General features: G+C 43.0%; 1 protein-coding gene and 1 pseudogene across 5 annotated transcripts in view; one reads left to right on the plus strand and one right to left on the minus strand.

The window, feature by feature from the left end:
* Positions 1 to 18,808, minus strand: part of STRN3 (striatin 3) — a 134,026-nt gene that overhangs the window by 111,693 nt on the left and 3,525 nt on the right. The gene's annotated exons all lie outside the window — the stretch shown is intronic.
* LOC107130267 (intraflagellar transport protein 20 homolog pseudogene) lies at positions 13,923 to 14,460 on the plus strand (annotated as a pseudogene).

Consider the following 18,808-nt stretch of genomic DNA (forward strand, 5'->3'; position numbering starts at 1 on the left):
GAGCCGAGATCACGCCACTGTACTCCAGCCTGGGCGACAGAGAGAGACTCCATCTAGGAGAAGGGATGGCAGGGGAGGAGCAGGTAGGAGAACAGTCAACGATGTATTTGTCTCATGATCAGGAAATGACACCTTACATAAGGTAAACATAGAGCTACCTGTGGAAATATTTAACCTTTTATCTGTAGCTATCTACTTATAAACAAAAGGAACGGCAATTTCTTGCATGACACAGCTTTCGGCTTAATATTTTTCCTTTGGCATAGTGAATTAGGGTCTTGAGTTTTTGGTTTCCTCTCACAATACTAATAGAGATATAAAAAAGAATTGTGAAAAGATTCACTAACAGATGATTTGAAGAAATCTGACACCAAAGAATGCAGCAGGGATAGAATATCCTGCAGGCAGGCTCTACTCAAAATACAAGAATGATAAACTCTCTTTTTACATAGCTAAAATTTTTTAAATCACAAGGATGAACATTAGACAGAAAGTTATCTGGAGAGTCAGATAACCAATTATAAGTACAGCTCAGAAAACCTAGCTGGGCACAGTGGCTCACGCCCGTAATCCCAGTACTTTGGGAGGCTGAAGCGGGTGGATCACTTGAGCTCAGGAGTTGAAGACCAGCCTGGCCAACATGGTGATACCCATTTCTACTAAAGATACAAAAATTAGCCAGATGTGGTGGCACATGCACGCCTGTAATCCCAGCTACTCAGGAGGGACGCAGGAGAATCTCTTGAACCTGGGAGGCAGAGGTTGCAGTAAGCCAAGATCGCACCACTGCACTCCAGCCTAGGTGACAGAGTGAGACTCTGTCTCAAAAAAAAAAAAAAAAAAAAAAAAGAAACAAACAACAAAAAAAGGCACTCTGAGGAAACCAATAAATCATGGAGAGAAAAATTCAACAACAAAAACTCTACTATGCTCAAAACATTTCATTACATAAAGGTAAAACCACCCTTTAAAAGAAATCTAGGCTGGGTATGGTGGCTCATGCCTGTAATTCTAGAACTCTGAAAGGCTGAGGCAGAAGGGCAGCTCTTGAGCCCAGGGTAGCTCCTGAGACTGCCCTGGGCAACACAGTGAGACCTTGTGTTTACTAAAATTAAAAAAGTAGCCTGGGCGTGGTGGCTTAAGCCTGTAATCCCAGCACTTTGGGAGGCCGGGGTGGGTGGATCACCTGAGGTTAGGAGTACAAGACCAGCCTGACCAATATGGTGAAACCCCAACACCACTAAAAATACGAAAAAAGGCTGGGCGTGGTGGTAGGCACCTGTAATCCCAGATGCTTGGGAGGCTAAGACAGGAGAATCACTTGAACCTGGGAGACAGAGGCTGCAGTGAGCCAAGATCACACCATTGCACTCCAGCCTGGGCAACAAGAGTGAAATTCCACCTCAAAAAAAAAAAAAAAAAAAAAAAAGCGGGAGGCTGAGGCAGGAGAATGGCGTGAACCCGGGAGGCGGAGCTTGTAGTGAGCTGAGATCCCACCACTGCACTCCAGCCTTGGGGACAGAGCGAGACTCCATCTCAAAAAAAAAAAAAAAAGAAAAGAAAAGAAAAAGAAATTCAAATCACACATACAAAAAAATAAAAAAAAGGGATCTAGAATCATAACAGCATCAAACCTTTTGAAAGAGACATGAAAGTTCAAAGACAAGAGAAACGTCTTCAAAATGTTAATATAGCCTGGTGCAATAGAGCAGGCCTGTAGTCCCAGCTACTCTGGAGGCAGAAGTGGAAAGACATGCTTGAACCTACGAAGTCAAGGCTGTAGTGGGCTATAAATGCACTTCTGAAGAGCGACTGCACTCCAGGCTGGACAACACAGTGAGACCCTGACTCTAAAATAAATAAATAAATAAAGTTAAATAAAAGTGTATTTCCAAACTAGCAATCAAGTGTGAAAATAAAATACAGACATTTTTTAAAAGAGGTTAAGTCCCTAACATTTACCTCCAATCCAACTTTTCTCAAGAAACAATTAGATAACATTTCAGCAAAATGAAGGAGTAAGCCAAGAAAGGGTCCAATAAAAAGATTTCCGGAAGGACCGCAGCAGACATTAGTTTCAGAATAGTAACTCGATACCAAATCTTGAGAACAAGTCTACATTAGAGCAAGAGAATGGACAACTCTGGAAAGCAAGTCTTCTGCCGCTCCAAACATACACACAAAAGGCAGAACTGGTAGAAAATGTGATGTGCTTGGGAGTCTTTAATTTAAAAACCTAACAGTTGTAGAACCTTTTGGAAATACAGCAATACATACCTAGAAAACTAGGCAAATTAAAAAAGGAGGCAAATAACTCCAAATAAAACAAAATATACAGACAAGTAACCACAGTATACATCTTAAGAGTTACCTATACTGAAATATTATCTATATTGGAATATGATGAAAGGAGATATAAGAGGTGTAATAAATCCTACTAACATAGTAAGAAGCCAAAACGTAATATTCAATATTGTCAGATGGCCAGGTGCAGGGGTTCACATCCATAATTCCAGCAACTTAGGAGGCCAAGGCCAAGGCAGGAGAATTGGTTGAGGCCAGGAGTTCAAGACCATCCTGGGCAAATAACAAGACTACATCTCTACAAAAATAAAAAATAATAGCCAGATGTGATGTCATTCACCTGTAGTCTCAGCTATGAGGAGGATCGTTTGAGCGTAGGAGTTCAAAGTTACAGTGAGCTATGATCCCACCACAACACTCCAGCCTAGGCGGCACAGTGAGACCCTGTTTCTGAAGTAAATAAAAAATTGGGCCTGGCGTGGTGGTTCACACCTGTAATTCAAGCACTTTGGGAGGCCGAGGTGGGAGGATCACCTGAGGTCAGAAGTTCAAGACCAGCCTGGGCAACGACATGGTGAAACCGAGTCTCTACAAAATAAAATTAGCTGGGCATGATGGTGGGTGCCTATAATCCCAGCTACTCAGGAGGCTGAGGCAGGAGAATCACTTGAACCCAGTAGGTGGGGGTTGCAGTGAGCCAAGATCACGCCATCGCACTCCAGCCTGGGCGACAGAGCAAGACTCCGTCTCAAAAACAAAAACAAAAACAAAAAAAACAAAACAGAAAAAATTGGCTGGGTGCAGTGGCTTATGCCTGTAATTCTAGCAATCTGGGAGGCGGAGGCAGGTAGATTGCTTGAGTCAGGAGTTCAAGACCAGCCTGTACGACACAGCAAAACCCAGTCTCTATAAAAATACAAAAACTAGCTGGGCGTGGGAGCACACGCCTATAGTCCCAGCTGCTCGGGAGGCTGAGGTGGGAGGATCATGTGAGCCCGGGAGATCAAGGACTGCAGTGAGCCATGATCACACCACTGCACTCTAGACTGAATGACAGAGCAAGACCTTGTCTTAAAAAAAAAATAAATTTAAAAATTATATATTGCTAGACAGGATATTTCGCAGCATCATTTTTTTTTAAATGCCAGAGACAAGAAATAGTGGTAAGTCTATTATTTAAATATAAGTAAATATCACAAGAGTTGAAAGTGGTTACTTCTGGAAAGCTGGTCTAGAGAGGTGGACTCAGTAGGGAACAACTATTTTGGCTGTAAGTATTGTAGTATTTATGCACGTATTCTTTCAGTAAAATTTTAGAAATGGTTGGGTGCAGTGGCTTACACCTGTAATCCCAGCACTTTAGCAGGACAAGGCAAGTGGATCACTCAAGGTCAGGAATTTGAGACCAGCCTGGGCAACACAGTGAAACCTTGTCTCTACAAGAAAATACAAAAACTAGCTGGGCATGGTGGCACACACCTATAGTCTCAGCTACTCAGGAGGCTGAGGATGAAGAACACTTGAGCCCAGGAGGTTTAGGTGGCAGTGAGCCGTGATTGTGCCACTGCACTCCAGCCTGGGAGACAGAAAGAAATGATGTCTCCAAAAAAAAAAAAAAAAAGAAAGAAAAGAAAAAAAATTTAAGAAAAACAGTATTTTGTAAACACACAAAAAAAGTAGATCTATGTATGCCGAAATAAAACAATATTTAAAATAAATTAACAGTATGAGTTTCTTTTGTATCGATATATTCATCCCAACAATTACTTATTACAACAATTATATGACTACCAGGCACTAGACATGAAAGGATATGAGATGACATATCTATACACACACCACACACACCAATACATACATATAGTTGTATATCAGGGTTTCCCAACCTCAGCAATTATTAACATTTTGGACTAATATTTTATTTGGGACATGGAGGGCTGTCCTGTGCATGTTTAGCAGCATCCCTGTCCACTCCCCACTAAATGCCAGGAGCGCCTGCCTCCAACTGTGATAACCAAAAATGTCTCCAGACCTTGCCAAATAAGTGTCCAATGGGAGCAAAACTACCCCCAGTAGAAAACCACTTTTGTATGTGTACAGAAAAACCTCCGAAAAGACATGCACCCAAAAATATAGCAGTGGTTGTTCCTGGAAAATCAGGATTACAAAAAACCATTGGCTTTTTTTCCTTTTTTTTTTCCTACATTTCTATAACTTAATTTTCATATAAATGTATTACTTGAACTACAAATAAAAATATGAAAAACTAATATAAAAACAAAATAAATAGAAGTGGCTAAATATAAACACAAAAAAATTTTAAATACATCATAAAATAAAATCTTAGTAAGTAACAAAACATATTTGACAGCTTCTATACGAAAAAAAGAATTTTAAGTAGCTGCGTATGATGGCGTATGCCTGTAGTCCCAGCTTCTGAGGAGGCTGAGGCAGGAGGACTGCTTGAGCCCGGAAGGACAAAGCTACAGTGAGCCATGATCGATCGCATCACTGCACTCAAGCCTAGCCGACGGTATGAGACCCCGTCTCTAAAAAACGAAAGTAAAATAAAAAACAAAAGAAGAAATCGGTAAAAAAGGAAACAGGGGCCGGGCGCGGTGGCTCAAGCCTGTAATCCTAGCACTTTGGGAGGCCGAGACGGGCGGATCACAAGGTCAGCAGATCGAGACCATCCTGGTTAACACGGTGAAACCCTGTCTCTACTAAAAAATACAAAAAACTAGCCGGGCGAGGTGGCAGGCGCCTGTAGTCCCAGCTACTCGGGAGGCTGAGCCAGGAGAATGGCGTAAACCCGGGAGGCGGAGCTTGCAGTGAGCTGAGATCTGGCCACTGCACTCCAGCCTGGGCGACAGAGCTAGACTCCGTCTCAAAAAAAAAAAAAAAGGAAACAGGAAAAAGACAAACTAGTCTATAAATTCACTAAAACTAATACAATTGTTTTGTTTTATAACAAAGTATTTTTTCAACAATGACTATGTATTGGCATAAAGAATTCACTCCTGAAACTTACCAATTTTATTTTATTTTTATTTTTATTTATTCATTTTTTTTTGAGACGGAGTCTCGCTCAGTCGCCCAGGCTGGAGTGCAGGAGTGCAGTGACGCAATCTCGGCTCACTGCAAGCTCCGCCTCCCCCGGGTTCACGCCACTCTCCTGCCTCAGCCTCCTGAGTAGCTGGGACTACAGGCGCCCGACACCACGCCTGGCTAATTTTTTGTATTTTTAGTAGAGACGGGGTTTCACGGTGTTAGCCAGGATGGTCTCCATCTCCTGACCTTGTGATCCGCCCGCCTCGGCCTCCCAAAGTGCTCGGATTACAGGCTTGAGCCACTGCGCCCGGCCAACTTATCAATTTTAAAAGAAAATAATCTATAATGTTTGGTGGGTCATTTTTTTTTAAATAAGGAAAAGAGAAATGTTTCCAATAATCCCATCACCAAAAAAATCGCAAAGTATTTAAAAATATCTGAACTTTTTCAATGTACATATTTTTCATATAGCTGATTTATGGCACACAAAATTTATGTTTAGTTTACCGTAAGCATTGCACAGTCATTAAACATTCTTCATAAAAATTATTCATTTCAAAGGGATAAAGTACCCCCCCCCACAGTGCATTAATCTCAGGCAAAGATTCGTTTTAACTGAAGTACCAGGTGTGCCGGCTTATGCCTGTAATCCCAACACTTTGGAAGGCCAAGGCGGGTGGATCACCTGAGGTCAGGAGTTCGAGATCAGCCTAGCCAGCATGGCGAAACCTTGTCTCTCCTAAAAATACAAAAATTAGCCAGGCGTGGTGGCGTATGTCTGTAATCCTAGCTACTCAGGAGGCAGAGGTGGGAGAATCCCTTGAAACCAGGCGGCAGAGGTTGCAGTGAGCCAAGATTGCACCACTGTACTCCAGCCTGGGCAACAGAGCAAGACTCCGTCTCAAAAAAACAAAACAAACATTTTAATTGAAGTGATTTCTCTGATACTCCCTTTCCCATGATGGGGAGGGGAGAAAAATCATAATATAATAAAACCCAGAAAGTTTGTTTTCATTCCAGTATCAAATGAGGAGTTGACAAAGAGTATTCTTTTATTCTATCCTGTGAACATTTTCTCCTAGTATATACACAACACAAAAATTGTAAGTCAAGCTCTCATCTCTAACAGTTTAATGAGACGTCTTCGGCAATTTCACTTATTTAGCAAATATTTGGCAGACATCTATCATGTGCCAGACCCTTTACTCTCACACTGGGTATACACACCTGTAATCCCAGCATTTTGGGAGGCCGAAGTGGGTGGATCACTTAAGGACAGGAGTTCAAGACCAGCCTAGCCAATATGGCGAAACCCTGTCTCAACTAAAAATACAAAAAATTAGCTGGGCATGGTGGCGCACACCTGAAATTACAGCTACTCAGGAGGCTGAGGCACGAGACTTGCTTTAACCTGGGATGTGAAGGTTGCCATGAGCTGAGATCATGCCAATGCACTCCAGCCTGGGTGACAGACCGAGACTGTGTCTCAAAAAAATAAAATAAAATTGCAAAATATGTTAAGTGCTAAGAAGGAAATGACCAGGGAGCAGTTACATATGTAAAATATAAAGATTCATTAAAACAGAGGCTAGAATCTCAATCCTCATCTTTTTATTTATTCTTTTTTTTTTTTTTTTTTTTTTTGAGATGGAGTCTCTCTGTGTCTCCCAGGCTGGAGTGCAGTGGCGTGATCTCGGCTCACTGCAAGCTCCGCCTCCCGGGTTCACGCCATTCTCCCGCCTCAGCCTCCCAAGTAGCTGGGACTACAGGTGCCCGCCACCACGCCCGGCTAGATTTTTGTATTTTTAGTACAGACGGGGTTTCACCATGTTAGCCAGGATAGTCTCGATCTCCTGACCTCGTGATCCACCCGCCTCGGCCTCCCAAAGTGCTGGGATTACAGGCTTGAGCCACCGCGCCTGGCCTTTTTATTTATTCTTATTTGTTTATTTTTTACTTTTTTGAGGCAGTGGCTAATGGATGTAATCCCAGCACTTTGGGAGGCCAAGGCGGGCGGACCACCTGAGGTCAGGAGTCGGAGACCAGCCTGCCCAACATGGTGAAACCCTGTCTCCACCAAAAATTTAAAAAAATTAGTCAGGCACGGTGGCAGGCACCTGTAATTCCAGCTACTTGCAAGGCTGAAGCAGAAGAATTGCTTGAACCCGGGAGCCGGAGGTTGCAGTGAGCCGAGATTGCGCAACTGCACTTCAGCATGGGCGACGGAGCGAGACTCCGTCTCAAAAAAAAGAAAAAGAAAAAAAGCAACACAACAAATACTAGTCCAGGCCACTGTGAAATATTTTTATTATCTAAGATGACTATCAGGGTCATATTGTTACCCTTATCCACTGTTACTCTCTCATATTATTTCTCTTTCCACCCACTTCATCCCGTTAATTATCTTTGTTTCCTCTTTCTCACTCTCTACTCTCCAGGATTTTGATGAAAGATAACTTAAATAAAATCAAGTCCCAGTTAACAGCTTTCAAAGCAAAAACATCCTAAGTTCAGATTTATATGCAAGCCAGGAAATAAAGTATTACAAAAATTTTAAACTTTTCACAACTGCTAACAACTCTAACAACAGCAACAAAAAGGAAACACAATAGAGTTTGAGGCAACAAGACTGACTGCTCACACATTTAAGAAAGAAAACAGCTACAAATGTTTTATGAAAATTTAACACAACTGTCCAGCAACAGTGGATTAGGTGGATCAACTACGGCCCATCTACACAGAATACTATGCAGTTGTTAAAAAGAAGAGAGGATGTAGGGCCGGGCATGGCGGCTCACGCCTGTAATCCCAGCACTTTGGGAGAGACCCAGGAGGGTGGATCACGAGGTCAGCAGTAAGTGACCAGCCTGACCAACATGGTGAAACCCCATCTCTACTAAAAACACAAAAAAATTAGATGGGCGTGGTGGCGCGTGCCTGTAATCCCAGTGACTTGAGAGGCTGAGGCAGAAGAATCGCTTGAAACCGGAAGGCAGAGGTTGCAGTGAGCTGAGATTGCGCCACTGCACTCTACCCTGGGCAATAAGAAAAAAAAAAAAAAAAAGAAGTGAGGATGCTCTCTATTAGCAGGTTTGGAATGATCTCTCAACATGCTAAATGAAAAAGTAAAGTAGGCAGTGGTTCACGCCTATAATCCCAGCACTTTGAGAGGCTGAGGTGGGCAAAATGCTTGAGCCCAGAAGTTCAAGACCAGCCTGGATAATATAGGGAAACTCCCATCTCTACAAAACAACAACAACAAAATAGTCAGGTGTGGAAGCACGTTCCTGTAGTCCCAAACTTGGAAGGCTGAAGTGGGAGGATCAATTGAGCCCAGGAGGTAGAGGTTGCAGTGAGCCAAGATCGCATCACTGCACTCTGGCCTGGACAAAAGAGCAAGACCCCCATCTCAAAAAAAAAAAAAAAAATTATAGTGAAAAATAGGTTATATAGTTTGCCACGTTGTACCAGAAAAGGACGAAAACATATTTGCTTTCATCTACCTACATAAAAAACACTACAGAGGGACACACACAGACTAAAAAAAAAGTAGTCGATTACTAACTTGGCGGTGGGGGTAGTAGATAGGATCATGGTAAGTATAAGATCTAATTTTGAACCATATATTACTTATTCAAAATATTTTTTTTAATAGGCAGTCTTTTACCAGGTTGAAGTGCAGTGACTTGATGACAGCTCACTATAGCTTCAAACTCCTGAGCTCAAGCAATCCTCTCGCCTGAGCCTCCAAAGCTAGGACTACAGGTGCACATCACTATGTCCGGCTAATTTTTTTCTTTTCTGTAGAAAGTGGGGAGTCTCACTATGTTGCCCAGGCTGGTCTCGAACTCCTGGCCTCAACCAATCCTCCTGCCTTGGTTTCTCAAAGCAATCATCATTACTATTATTACTATTTTTTTTTTTTTTTTTTTTTTGAGACGGAGTCTTGCTGTGTCACCCAGGCTGGAGTGCAGTGGCCAGATCTCGGCTCACTGCAAGCTCCGCCTTCCGGGTTCACGCCATTCTCCTGCCTCAGCCTCCCGAGTAGCTGGGACTACAGGCACCCGCCACCTCGCCCGGCTACTTTTTTTTTTTTTGTATTTTTTATTAGAGACGGGGTTTCACCGTGTTAGCCAGGATGGTCTCGATCTCCTGACCTCGTGATCCGCCCGTCTCGGCCTCCCAAAGTGCTGGGATTACAGGCTTGAGCCACCGCGCCCGGCCTCTATTTTTTTTTTTTTTTGAGACAGTCTCAGTCTGTTACCCAGACTAGAGTGCAGTGGTGCTATCATGGCTCACGGTAGCCTTGAACCCTTGGGCTCAAGTGATCCTCCCGCCCTGGCTTCCCGAGTAGCTGGGACTACAGGCACAACACCATTGTGTCCAGCTAATTTTTTAATTTTCTTGTAAAGACAGGGTATCACTTTGTTGCCCAGATTGGTCTTGAATTCCTGACTTCAAGTTATCCTCCTGCCTTGGTCTCCCAAAGTGCTAGGATTATAGGAAGGAGCCTGTAAGTGTCCTGAAAGCGCAAAAATTTTTGTTGTTGTTGTTGTTGTTGCTGAGATAGTCTTGCTCTGTTGCCCAAGCTGGGTGCAGTGATGTGATCTTGGCCACTGCAACCTCCGCCTCCCGGGTTCAAGTGATTCTCCTGAGTAGCTGGAATTACAGGTACGTGACACCACACCCTGCTGATTTTTGTATTTTCAGTAGAGACGGGGTTTCACCATGTTGGTCAGGCTGTTCTCAAACTCCTAACCTCGTGATCCACCTGCCTCAGCCTCCAAAAGTGCTGGGATTACAGGTATGAGCCACCACACCCGGCCAAAGTGCAAAATTTTTAATAGGAATTTTTAAGTCTTTTTATAAAGTCTATCTAAAAGTAGTCCAAAATTTTACTGCACATTTATAATTGCTTTAATTCTAGTCTTTTAAATCTTGTTCACTGAAACCACTTAGGTGTTAATGCTATCTCAAGGTAATACCAGTATCTTGTGTTTACCTTGGTTCCACTGAACACAAGATACTGGTACTACCTTGAAACAGCATTACATATTGGTCAAAAGCACATCCTTTTTAAACCTTTTTTCTTTTTCATTACAAGAGCACAAACCCACTTTAAAAAAAAAAAAAAAAAAAAAAGCAGGGTCTCACTCTGTTGCCCAGGCTGGAGTCTGTCGCCCAGGCTAGAGTACAGTGGCACAATCTTGGCTCACTACAACCTCCACCTCCCAGGCTCAAGTGATTCTCCTGCCTCAGCCTCCCAAGTAGGTGGGATTACAGGCATGCGCCACAATACCTGGCTAATTTTTGTATTTTTCTATAGAGACAGGATTTCACCACGTTGGTCAGGCTGGTCTCAAACTCCTGACCTCAAGTGACCCGCCCGCCTTGGCCTCCCAAAGTGCTGGGACTACAGGCGTAAGGGCCACCACGTCCAGCCTCACATCCACTTTTATTTATTTACTTTTCAATACTTTCCTTCAAGGGTATTCTGTGTCCAGTAGCCTTACCAGGAAGTCTGCTTCAGAATTTGACACAAATCATGCCACTGTTTCCACAGGTATGAGTTGCGTTTCCCTAATTACTCTAGTTTTGTTCCATTTGACTATGTTATTCTTTGCTTTATACACGTAAGCATATCTCTTAAATAGAATCCAGTTTCATCTTGGGCTTACACACTTTCAATTTTTTTTTTTTTTTTTTTTTTTTTTTTTAAGTAGAGACGGGGTTCCCCGTGTTAGCCAGGATGGTCTTGATCTCCTGACCTCGTGATCCACCCGTCTCGGCCTCCCAAAGTGCTGGGATTACAGGCTTGAGCCACCGCGCCCGGCCTTTTTTTTTTTTTTTGAGACGGAGCTTCAATCATCGCCCAGGCTGGTGTACAATGGCACGATCTCGGCTCACTGCAACCTCTGCCTCCCGGGTACAAGCAATTCTCCTGTCTTAGCCTCCCGAGTAGCTGGAACTACAGACATGCGCCATCACACCCAGCTAATTTTTTGTACTTTTAGTAGAGACAGGGTTTCACCATGTTGGCCAGGCTGGTCTCGAACTCCTGACCTCAGGTGATCCACCTGCCTTGGCCTCCCAAAGTGCTGGGATTACAGGCATGAGCCACTGTGCCCAGCCAACACCCTCAATTTTAAGAAGAAGTATATGCTCCTTTTGGCTCTACAGACCTTACTTATAGCCAGGCCTTGGAAAGAAGCTGTCAAGACATTTACTTTTAGAAGTTCAGTTCTGTTCCCAGCAGTCCTCTACAGAACCTTGTGAGACAGGGGCTCACTCTGTCACCCAGGCTGGAGTGCAGTGGGGCGATCATGGATCACGGTAGCCACAACCTCTGGGGCTCAAGCAATCCTCCATCTCACCCCTCCACCAGGTAGCTGGGACTTCAGGCACATGCTACCATGCCTAGCTTCAATACTGTTTTTCATTAGGGGAATGTAAATTAAAAACAGTGAGATACCACTACGTAACTACCAAAACGGTTAAAATCCAAAACACTACAAACACTACAACTCCAAAAGCTGAAAGTGGAGCAATAATAATTCTCACTCATTACTGGTGGGAATGCAAAATGGTACAGCCATTTTGGAAGACCATTTGGCAGTTTCTTAATATAATCTTACCATATGATCCAACAATCACACTCCCTGGTATTTACTCAAATTACATGAAAACTCATACGTCCACACAAAACCTGCACATGGATGTTTATAGCCTTTACTCATAACTGACAAAACTTGAAAGTAACCAAGATACCCTCCAAAAGGTGAATAGACAAACTGTGGTACATCCATAAATGGAATATTGTTCAGCACTAAAAAGAAATAATCAACCCATAGAAAAGACAAGAAGAAGCCTTAAATGCACTGCTACTAAGTGAAAAGGCTACATATTATATGATTCAAACTAAGGCCACCCTCTGTATCCAAGGGTTCCCCATTCACAGATTCAAACAATGGCAAGGCAAAAACATTCTGGAAAAATAATAAAAAATATATATATATATTTTGAGACAGAGTCTCGCTCTGTCACCCAGGCTGAAGTGCAGTGGCGTGATCTCGACTCACTACAACCTTCGACTGTGGGTTAAAGTGATTTTCCTGCCCTCAGCTTCCTGAGTAGCTGGGATTACAGGTGCGTGCCACTACACCTGGCTAATTTTTGTATTTTTAGTAGAAACACGGTTTCACCATATTGGCCAGGCTGGTCTCAAACTCCTGACCTTGTGATCCACCCGCCTTGGCCTCCTAAAGTGCTGGGATTACAGGCATAAGCCACGGTGCCCGGGCAAAAAATAGTTTTTAAAAATTATAGCAACTAGCCAGGTGCAGTAGCTGACACCTGTAATCCTAGCACTTTGGGAGGCCAAGGAGGGCAGATCGTTTGAGTCCAGGAGCTTGAAACCAGCCTCAGCAACTTAGCAAAACTCTGTCTCTAGAAAAAATACAAAAATTAGTCAGGTGTGGTGGCGGGTGCCTGTAGTCCTAGTTATTCAGGAGGCTAAGATGGGAGGATCACCTGAACCCAGAAGTCAAGGCTGCAATGAGCAGTGATTGTTTCACTGCCCTCCAGCCTGGGTGACAGACTGAGACCCTGTCTCAAATAAAAATTTTAAAAAAGTATAACAACTATTTACATAGCATTTAGATTACATAATTATAAGCAATCTAGAGATTTAAAATATACAGGAAGATGTGCATAAGTTACGAAGTCATTGTGTTGAGGGACTTGAGCATCTAACAATTTTGTATCCTGGAGGAGAACTCTTAGAACAAATTTCCCCCAAGAGTACCATGGGAAGGTATATGAATGTATTCTGGAAAAGGCAAAACGTTGGGGTAGGCGACTGCTTGTACTTTCTGCTAAATTTTGCTGTGAACCTAAAACTGCAATGGTCTTATGAGGGGTAGTGAGGGTGTACACACAGAAGCGAGCATACACAGTTATTTAGGCTGGGCACGGTGGCTTACACCTGTAATCCCAGCACTTTGGGAGACCAAGGTGGGTGATCACTTGAGGTCAGGAGTTTAAGACCAGCCCGGCCAACACGGTGAAACCCCGTGTCTACTAAAAATACAAAATAATTAGCTGGGCATGGTGGTGCATGCCTGTAACCCCAGCTACTCAAGAGGCTGAGGCAGGAGAATTGCTTGAACCTGGGAGGCAGAGGTTGCAGTGAGCCAGGATCGCACCCACTGCACCCCAGCCTGGGCAACAAAACGAAACTCTGCCTCAATTTAAAAAAAAAGGAAATTAATTTAAATAAATTTAAAAGCATTTTGCAAAAAAAAAAAAAAAACTTAATAAAAATATATTTCAGGTCATGGGTAAAGAGTCTCTGTAGTCATGGCAACAGCCGAGGCAGGCTGCCTGCATAACAGCTGCCAGGGACAGGGAGAAGCTGCCAGTCTACATCAGCCTGGGTCACAGTAAGCTGCCGCCACAGGGCTAGCAGGGTGGGCACCATGTTGCATTCATCTTTGTACCCCCAGCATCTAGCAGTGTTGGCATGTAGTGGGCACTCCAAGAAATGTGTGTTGAATGAACAATACCTGTGCAAGCGAACTTTATTCTTTCTCGACCCTTGTTCCTATGACACATTTCCTCCTGCCACTGTCACTTCTTCAGAGCAGAGCTTCTCTAGGGAAGCTGGATGGGAAACACCTATGGTAAAAGACATCCTGGGTGAAGAGGGACTGCACTTTGATGAGCTGAACAAGCTGTGGGTGTTGGACTCAGAGATTACCCAGTAGACCATAAAGTTCAAGAAAGAGTGCAAGAACTTTGTGGACAAAATTGGCCAGTTTCAAAAAATAATTGGTAGTTTAATTGAGCTTGTTGATCAACTTGCAAAAGAAGCAGAAAATGAGAAGATGAAAGCCATCGGTGCCCGGAACTTGCTCAAATCAATAGCAGAGAGCTCAACAACTTCAGAACTCAGTAACTTCAAGCACTTATAGAAGAAAAGAAAATTTAGGCCGGGCATGGTGGCTCATACCTGTAATCCCAGCATTTCGGGAGGCCAAGGTGGGCAGATCACCTGAGGTCAGGAGTTCGAGACCAGCCTGGCCAACATGGTGAAAGCCCATCCCTACGAAAAATTCAAAAAATTAGCCAGGCATGATGACACACCTGTAATCCCAACTACTCTGGAGGCTGAGGCATAAGAATCATTTGAAACGGGGGTGCATGGGGGGAATGGAGCCTGCAGTGAGCTGAGATCGCACCACTGCACTCCAGCCTGGGTGACACAGCGAGACACTGCCTCAAAAAAAAATAATAAAAATTAAAAAAAAAAAACAATGCCAGGCATAGTGGCTCATGCTTTTAATCCCAACACTCTTGAGAGGTCAAGGTAGGAGGATTGCTTGAGGCCATAATCTCAAGACCAGCCTAGACAACACAGAAAGATGCCATCCCTACTAAAAACAAAATTAGCCAAGCGTGGTGGCACTTAAGACTATAGTCTAAGCTATTTGGGAGGCTGAGGTGGGAGGACCATTTGAACCCAGGAGTTTTGAGGCTGCAGTGAGCTACGATTACACCACTGCACTCCAGCCTGGGCAACATAGTGAGACCCTGTCTCTTAAAAATAAAATAATAGAAAACAATAATAATTTGGAATGGACAATGACTGGATAGAAGTACAGGTAAAACAAGACTGATCATGAGTTGTTACTGTTTAAGATGAGTGACAGGTTTGTGGGAGGTCACAATACTATATTATTTTCATACATGTTTGAAACTTTTCATAAAAAAAGGAAAGGAGGATTATACATAATACAATCATATTTATGATATAAAGGATAAACTGTTAAGAGGTGCAATGGATGAAACAAACCTGTAAGGAGATTATCTCAAAGAATTCCGGCAGGAGGAGTACTCTGAACTAAGGCAACGTTAGTACAGAAACAAAAAGCACAGATTAAATCAGTTACTTCCTTAGGTCAGCAGTCAGGCTTCATGGGCATTCTAAGTAAAATTTTCTTACCCTTTTTGGAAAAAAACTATAAGAGGCTCCATAGGTTTTGTAATATATGCAAAGGGGACTACACAATCCCCCAAAAAATCAAGAATCAGTGAATTAGAATATATTTTAGGATACTGATGTTATCTATATTACTTAGCCTTTTTGAATCATTATAGTCCAGTTCACACATTTTCTTTTTTAGAGACAGGGTCTCACTGTTGCCCAGGTTGGACTCCAGCTCCTGGGCTCAAGTGATCCTCCCACTTCAACCTCCCAAAGTGCTGGGATTACAAGCATGAGACACCACACCTAGCCAGTTCACACAGTTTAAATGAAGCTCTTTCCTACTTTAGAACTTCTGCTAAATGCTGTAGCTTCCAACTTGAATGCTCTTTGTACAATCAGGTATTCCTGATACTTCAGATCTAAAAGTATACATTTAGGAACTTTATGAGAATTAAATGTATTGAAGAACCTAAAATAATGTCAGGCATATAGAAAGTGTTCAATAGGTCAGGCACAGTGGCTCACACCTGTAATCCCAGCACTTTGGGAGGCCGAGGTGGGCAGATCACTCGAGGTCAGGAATTCAAGACCAGCCTGGCCAACATGGTGAAACTCCGTCTCTACTAAAAATACAAAAATCAGCCGGGCATGTTGGTGGGTGCTTGTAATTCCAGCTACTCAGAAGACTGAGGCATGAGAATCGCCTGAACCTAGGAGGTAAAGGTTGCAGTGAGCTGAAATGGCACCACTGCACTCCAGCCTGAGTGACAGAGCAAGAACTCTGTCTCTAAAAAAAAAAAAGTGCTCAATAAATATTAGGTATTATCTGAAACTCCATTACATATACAGGTTTCCTATCACCATTTATTCTCTCAGCATTCTGTTAATTTGTTGTTTGTAACATTTTATTGGCCGGGCATGGTGGCTCATACCTGTAATCCCAACATTTTGGACTTTGGGAGGATGAAGCGGGAGGATCATTTGAGCCCAGGAGTTCGAAACCAGCCTGGGCAACAAACTGTGAACTCATCTGAACTAAAAATAAAAATAGCTTGGTGTGACAGCACATGTCTGTAGTCCTACCTACTCAGGAGGCTGCGGCAGGAGGATCACTTGAGCTCAGGAGGCTGAGGCTACAGTGAGCCATGTTGGCACCACTGCACGCCAGCCTGGGCAACGGAGCAGGACCCTCTCTTGAAAAAAAAAAAAATTATTTCTAGAGTATAAGCTCCCTGAGGACAAAGTATTTGTCTCATACATCATTATACACCCAGGATCTAGCATAAAATCGCACTCAAATACCACCAAATAATCATGCTGGAATCAATAAAACTCACAGGCCAAACATACGCAGGGGGAAGGTTCAATGACCTCTATAGTACTAGGGATGGGGAGGATAGTGTTAACTTTAATGCGGCAAGGAATAAAGAATGAACAAGTGTGTTTTGTCAAGGGGAAGAGGCAGGCACTTGAGATTAACTGAATGGATGCATTGAATTGGAGGAAGAAAAACTAAACAGGAAATTAGATATACAAGGGACATCTGGATGCCAAAAATCTAGTAGTGGTTAAGAACATGGCCTTGTGCCGGGCGCGGTGGCTCAAGCCTGTAATCCCAGCACTTTGGGAGGCCGAGACGGGAGGATCACGAGGTCAGGAGATCGAGACCATCCTGGCTAACACGGTGAAACCCCGTCTCTAATAAAAAATACAAAAAACTAGCCAGGCGTGGTGGCGGGCGCCTGTAGTCCCAGCTACTCGGGAGGCTGAGGCAGGAGAATGGCGTGAACCCGGGAGGCGGAGCTTGCAGTGAGCCGAGATCCGGCCACTGCACTCCAGCCTGAGCGACAGAGCGAGACTCGTCTCAAAAAAAAAAAAAAAAGAACATGGCCTCTACAGGCAGTCTAAGTTTAAATCCCAGTTCTACTGCCTCCTAGTTGCATAGATTACTTAACCTCTGGACCTCAATATGGCAGTGTCAGAAAAAAGAAAAAAAAAAAAAGACGCCAATTATACCTGTATCAACCTCACTGAGTTGTTTTGAGAATTAAATGAATACTGAACAAATTAAATGAATACTGAAATACTGGGGCACAGGAATAACACTTAGGAAAGAGTAAATAAATGTTAGGTATTATTAAGATGGTACATGGTAGCCAAAAATCTGATTCTGAATATACAGTGAAAACATAAAACAGAACCAGAACCCCACGTAACAACAACTGGGAACAAAAGAAAGAAAACATATGAAGAAAAGTGATAAGTGGATGACAGGAAAAACAGAGTGGAAGCAAAAGAAAAGAATTTTGAAGAACTTGTTAACAGCAGAGTGTTGGTTAGGTACATATGGTCTATAAGGCCACAGGATTTGGCAATTTGAAGGTCAATCATGAACAGAAAACATAGTGTCATACAAAGTGTTTAGAAGGGAGTGAGGGGAGAGCAGTGCGAAAAGGCAGACTATAGAGTGGGGTTAATGGGTAGTGGAGGAGCATACAGAGAATTCTAGATCAGTGGTCCCTAAACTTCATTTCAAGGACTTCAAAAAGAAACAGGGAATCTGACACAAGGTAGTGGACTCCCTTAATACCATCAATAAATTTTTTTTAACTCTATTATCACCATCATCTGAAAAAGGAAACGCCTAACAGTAAAAATGTATGAAGGGAAAAAATCCCAGAATAAAGGCAACACCTTTATGAAAAATCACTGTCGGTCGGGCGCGGTGGCTCAAGCCTGTAATCCCAGCACTTTGGGAGGCCAAAGTGGGCAGACCACGATGTCAGAAGATCGAGACTATCCTGGCTAACACGGTGAAACCTCGTCTCTACTAATATAAAAAAATCAGCCAGGCGTGGTGGCAGGCACCTGTAGTCCCAGTTACTTGGGAGGCTGAGGCAGCAGAATGGCATGAACTCGGAGGCGGAGCTTGCTGTGAGCTGAGATGGTGCCACTGCACCCCAGCCCAGGCAACAGTCGAGCCAGACTCCATCTCAAAAAAAAAAGAACAAAAACTCTTTGACTACATTTTCTTGTATTAGGTATGTCATATTTCTACACTTGGCAAACAAGCATTTTGTATATACCCAAAATCCACTTACTATATACAAACTACAAAGAAAAATATAAGGACACATTAGCAATATATATAAACTATGCCTTGCAGCAGCATCATGGGGGCTCAATAAAACTTCATTGAAATGTACTCAAGTGGTGTGGGCCACACAAAACTAGACGAAGAATTACAAGTCAGATTCCACTCTATAAAAAAGTGCTAAGACAGTATAACATAATGGTTACAAGAGTGGTGATATGACCACAGGCTTTGGAATCAGACAGACCTGGGTTTGAATCTCAGCTCCAATACTTTATGGCTAGGTGACCCTGGCAAAATTATTTAACCTACCTAAATTTGTCTCCTCACCTGTAAAATAGGAATACCTACCTCAGAAGGTTATAGTGCTG

This window comes from Macaca fascicularis, chromosome 7 (assembly GCF_037993035.2).
Source record: "Macaca fascicularis isolate 582-1 chromosome 7, T2T-MFA8v1.1".
Lineage (NCBI taxonomy): Eukaryota > Metazoa > Chordata > Mammalia > Primates > Cercopithecidae > Macaca > Macaca fascicularis.